Raw genomic sequence first — 6,000 nt, 5'->3', positions numbered from 1 at the left:
CCCCCTATGCTACACCACTGCCTCAAAGGGAATGCTGCCTTTGAACAAGAACGGTTCACCAGTCCTGCTTTTTCAGGTCCACCCAGTTTATCTGTATTTCCACTTTCTCTGACATCAACATAGGCCATGTGCTCTGCTGCAGAACATCAAGTATGGTGAAGAGCAATTGAATTTCTCCAGGCTGCTACTCAAGTGCAGGTTACGCTTTCTGTGGGCTAGTAATGAGGCAATTAGAGGCAGCTCAAGAAACTGTTCCAGATGTTCCATTTTACTGCTGAGATAATGCCCATATAATTCTAATAAATAAGAACTTCAGTGGGAAAGCGGGAAGCCAGTGTGCTGCAGCTGTTGAGGGTTTTTCAGCGTGGCTGTGTCAAGCTTCTGCCGTTACTCCCGGTTGTTGTTTTAAAGATTTGCTTTTAACACTGGAAGATAACAGCCCCAAACTGTTCTGACGTGAACCAGCAGAGGGAGTGTTTTTGAAGGAGGAAAAAAATGGAGGCTCATGGGAGCCTGGAAATGCCCTGACCCTGACCTCAGAAGTCAAAATTGTGCTGCTGGTTTGGACATGGAACAATTGGGAAACTGTTTTTGTGTTTGGAATCTAAAGGCCATGGCATGGTAGAATCGGCAAAGAGGAATGCAAGCAGCTCCTGATTCAGATCATTGGTCCATCTAGTTCAGTATTGACTACACTGACTGGCAGTGGGTCCCTGGGGTTTTAGGCATCATCCTCTCCCAGCGCTACCTAGAGATGCTGGGAATTGAATCTGGGGCCTTCTGTATGCAAGGCAGATAAGCTACAACCCTTCTGGTCCTGCCTTCCTGCTGCTCAGCATTGCCTTGCACAGGAGAAACTTCATCCTGAATGCTCCCAGAGGGAAGCAATATAGCAGGCATGGCTAAGCTGTGACCCTGCAGTTTTTCACCAACGTTCCAACCACATGAAACCAGAGTTGGGCTCCAATTCTCACCAGCCTGAGCCAAGACAGCCAATAATCAGGGGTGAGGGGAACTGTAATCCAACAACAGCTGTGATAGGGGTGGGGGAGAATTGGCTTCGCTTTGCATTTTAATGAGCAGCGATGGACGAGACCAATAGTGGATCCAACAGTCAATAAAGCAGTTTCTGCATATACACCTGCTGCCTTGCAGTTCATCTTTGGGAGAAGAAAAGGCCAAGGACAAAAACCTATACAGATCTAGAGTGGAGTCCCCAAGGCAGTTGGATGGCACCTTGGCAACTCCTGCAGCAAAGATGGTGCTAAACATGTTGCTCTGCTTTCCTTTGGACCACATCAGTGAGGCCGAGAGGGAGGTCTCATTGTCTGGGCAGCTCAGGACCTCCATACACGCTGCTCAGGTCACTTCAGTGTTGCAAACACAGTAAAACAATGTGGGAGGCAGCAGTTATGAGTTATAAGCTCTATCTGATTGGTGTAAGGTACCTAATTCACCTTCCAAAGCAATATGTGGACTGAAATATACAGCTATCCTTCAAAATTCGTTACTCCTCTGAATTTTGTGGTGCACTTGTCCAAACAGAATATGCGTACAAAAATGAATATATCAGGTGCTCGGGAGGGAGGAGCATGTTGCATAAAGAGTCACATCAATTGCAAATGTCACCTTTCTGGGCTATGTGGTGGTGCTTCACCATCAGGCATGCTTTGCTAAAGTGAACAGGACAGGCTTTTTAACCCCTCCCCCTTGTGCCGTTCCCCCACTCTATGTACAAACATAAAGCTGCTGCTATTACCGAGGACAATTTGGAGCCTAATCTGTTGACTGGAAATGTGGTTGAAACAGGAAAAGCACATCACAAAGTGAGAGAAGCTCTGGAAATTGATACTTGGCAGACAACTGCTTGGCACCACTTGAAGGTCAGTTGTCTCCCTTACCCAATGGGTGGGCTGGCTCTGAGCAATTAAGCTTTTCGTTTTGTTTCACATGATGTGTATTTGAAAGGAGTGTTCAAGGATGGTCCAGGAGATTTGGGTGCCGGCGATGGGAAGTTCTAATGGTGAAACCTTGGTGCTAAAAACACAACACCACAAATAATCGATTTGCTGCCCTTGATAGGTACTCCAGCAACTGCCAGCTGAAGTGGGCTACCTCACCCATGCCTAATAGTAGGGCTGCCCTTGAAGTTGTGGTTTCTCCTGCTGATTGTGATAGGTAGCCATACTGTGTATAGTTAAGCAAAGAAAACTAAACAGACTGAAGTTTTCACATCATTCTATCACAGGTATAGTTCTAGTGAAGCTCCTGGTGTGATGTTGGAAGAATTGGTTTAAAAGATGGATGACTGAGGTTCGCTACAAGAAGTTCCCCCCGCCTTTGTTATTTTCTCTTAATCTAAATGAAAACATTTGTATATGGGGAAAACAGTCCTCTCACAAACTGCTGATTGTTTTGTCTCAGTGGCTCATACAATTTGATTTAGTTCAGAGGTTTTCCAGCAATTGCTCTTGTTACCATAAACATCCATCTCTAGGGCTTCAGATCTCTTGGCCAAAAGGACTTCTGCATTTTCCTTCCCATCCTTAGCATTTCAAAACATTGTTCTGGCTGATTTTTCATAGGCTTCTGCCAAGAAGGACTTGGAGGAGATAGGAGAGGCCACGATGAAAACTAAAACTGGCTCCGAGGGAGTTGATCTTGGCATTTTGTCACTGGTGGGATTACAAACAGCAGAATATTTAAAAAGTGCAATTGTGTTGTTATTCCCCTGTTGTAGGGTTGCCAGATCACAACCAGAACATCCTCTCTCTCTCTCTCTCTCTCTCTCTCTCTCTCTCTCTCTCTCTCCAGAAATGTACTGTGCACCAGCCACCAGCCATTGCAATTTATAGATATATATCAAGCATAAAAAATTGCAACAGAACCAATGAAATGGCCAAATCAACAACTGTAAGAATTAAGATGCAGAGAGCACCATACTAGCAACATACATTTCAATGGCAGTTGTCCAAAATTTTGCAGGCCTCACTGTCACCAGATTGTCTTGGCCTGCAAGAAAACCACTTAAAAGTCACTTTAAAAAAACCAAACAGATGAAAGCCTTAGGTGAAGTAATAATAATGGAGTAATTAGCTCTTTACACAAAGCTTTCCAAAATAACAAAAGCGGAAGATGTGAGCCAGCATTTGGAGATGGTCATCTGCACACAAACATACATAGTTTTGAAAGGAATTCTCTTAAAATGTCCCTTAAGAACTGCTGACCAGTGCTTTGCCAAAATGTGCTCTCCAGTTTTCTTCCTTTGTGAAAGAGGGTTATATTTTTCTGAGACAAGAAGACCAAGGCCTCAGTTGGGCAATACCTGCATGCCTCAAGTCCACAGCCTACTAATTCTCTGGCACCACAATACCTAATCTCATCTCTTTATCAATCTTTGTTCCCAGGGGTTTGAAGTCGGAGGAATCTCCCAAAATGGCCTATCTGTTGCAGCGTTCTTGGCACTGCTTCTCTTATCCTTGCAGGCAGATAGTACCATGCTGACAAGTCTTGTCATGGCTGAAGACAGACCGTGGTCTCATTAGCCTTTCACCTTGGTCAAGGCCCGAGAAGAGTGCAGTGGAATTTGCCACCAGTTGAGTTTCCCTGCTGGAAGAACAAATCTAGGCAAAGCTTATGGAATGTTAAGACTGCTGTATAATCAGTGAGTTAACACACAGGTGTCATTTAAGGGCTGCTCATGGTAGTCAAAGCAGCAAATTGCTAGGATTGCTGAAGAGTTAGTCAAATCTGGTATCTCCTCTCTCTCTCCCCCCCCCCCCCGCATCTCTCTTTCGCTCTTCCCCCATAGTTGGGCTGCTGGATCCCGACTGTGACCCAAGAAGAAGGCAGAAACAAAGCCTCTAGTGTATCATCTTGGTCATGTGACATCCCCCTGCCCTTCTCTATTAAAAGACTGATCTCTTCTCTGTGCCTCCCGCTCTGACAGAATCGCAGGACATGATGGCAGTTAAATTGCTCAGGGATGAGTGACACAAAGCTAGGAAGAAGCCTTCCCTATCACAAGTGCTGACATATAACTGCCAGGCCCCGCCTGTCATCTCCCACCCGTTTCTTAGCTTTTTCAGACTTCAGGGAGCTGAGGAGTCTGCCTTGTTTCCGTACAGTCCTGACCCCAGTGGCAGGGATGGTCATAAGAAAGACTAGCTTCCATATTTCCAAACTGCCTGATACTCCTGCAGATTTAAAGGATCTTGCTTTTGGCTCCACTGTGACTGCTAATTATGAATTAATTTAGAAGATTTATACAGTACTTAATTGCAATTGTCTCTTAACCTCCAAGGGTCCCTGTTTTCCAGGGACAGTCTTCAAGTCATAGGAGCCATTCCGGTTTCTGATTTGATCCCACAATGTCCCACTTTCCCTTACGATGTCCCTCTTTTCATTGGATAAATGTTGGATAGTACAGAGTTATGTGACCCCTGAGCCAAGGAGATAAGATAGCTATACAAACTTTTGGAGACACCTGAAGACAATCCTGTATAGGGAAGTTTTTTTTTTTAATGTTTAATGTTTTGTTATGATTTTATATATGTTGGAAGCGCCCAGAGTAGCTGGGGCAATCCAGTCAGATGGGTGGAGCATTTATTGTTGTTGTTGTTGTGAATAAAAGGTAAAGGTACCCCTGACCCTTAGGTCCAGTCGTGGACGACTCTGGGGTTGCGACGCTCATCTCTCTTTATTGGCTGAGGGAGCCAACGTACAGCTTCCGGGTCATGTGGCCAGCATGACTAAGCCGCTTCTGGTGAACCAGAGCAGTGCATGGAAACGCCGTTTACCTTCCCGCTGGAGTGGTACCTATTTATCTACTTGCACTTTGATGTGCTTTCGAATTGCTAGATGGGCAGGAGCTGGGACTGAACAACGGGAGCTCACCCCATTGCGGGGATTCGAACTGCCGACCTTCCAACTGGCAAGCCCTAGGCTCAGTGGTTTAGACCAGTGTTTCCCAATCTTTTTGGGGCAAAGGCACACTTGTTTGATGAAAAAAATCTCGAGGCACACCACCATTACAGCCCCGTGACGTCAGCGTGCAGCGTCACGCCGGGAGGGATGCACGAAAGTGTAAGTTTCAATTTTTTTTCCTCCCCTCCTGTGTAAAGGGGAATGCACTCTGCTAAGTAAAGGCACTTGCCACAGCAGCATCAACGTCAGAGCACCCACCGGCACCCAAGAGAGAAGGGGTCTCAGCAGCCCTTTTGCCAGGAAGAGGAGCAAGAACGAGAGGAGGAGGAGGAAGAGGAAGAGAGTCCCCCCCAAAAAAACATTCTCCTTTTGATCTTCCTTATTTGCAATTCCTCATTGCAAAACAGCGGTTGATATACAGCTGATTTTTTTGTTATTACAGTCCCCACCCCCTCACCTAGAAAAACACCACCTGTCAATTTTATTATTATTATTATTATTATTATTATTATTATCATCATCATTATTATTATTATTCCCCGCCACTCTGGGAGGCTGAAGCCCTTTAAGGCTTCCTTCTGTCCACTCTCTGTGAATTACCTGCCCGGAGCGGGTTTGGGGGGGGCGCTGCTGCCGGTGTCCTCCCCATCGAGTCTCGCCTTGCCCGGCGCGTGGCGGCCGCCCTTTCCCACACTCTGCCGGCTGCGCTGCCAAGCCCCGTGGCTCGGCCTGTCAGCGTTACCGGGCTCGGCGGGCGGTAATTCCCGAAGAAAGCCGGCGGCGCTTGAAGAGCTGGCAAGCCCCCATTTGCATGTCTGTTTCCCGCAGCCCTTGGAGAGGATTAAGTTCCCTCCTTCCCGCCGGGGAACCTCCAAGCTTTGGGGGTGGGGGGGAGGAGGCAGCAAAGCGAGGCAGGAAGGAGAGCGCGGCTTGGCTCCTCGCCGCCGCCCCGCCTCTCGCCGCCGGACTCGCCCGCCTCCCTCCAGGCAACATCTCGCGGCACACCAGGCAACATCTCGCGGCACACTAGTGTGCCGCGGAACAGTGGTTGGGAAACACTGGTTTAGACCACAG

Source organism: Podarcis vaucheri (assembly GCF_965113315.1).
Source record: "Podarcis vaucheri genome assembly, chromosome: 15".
Taxonomy (NCBI): domain Eukaryota; kingdom Metazoa; phylum Chordata; class Lepidosauria; order Squamata; family Lacertidae; genus Podarcis; species Podarcis vaucheri.
The sequence above is the reverse complement of the archived record's forward strand: the minus strand, read 5'-3'. Positions refer to the sequence as shown.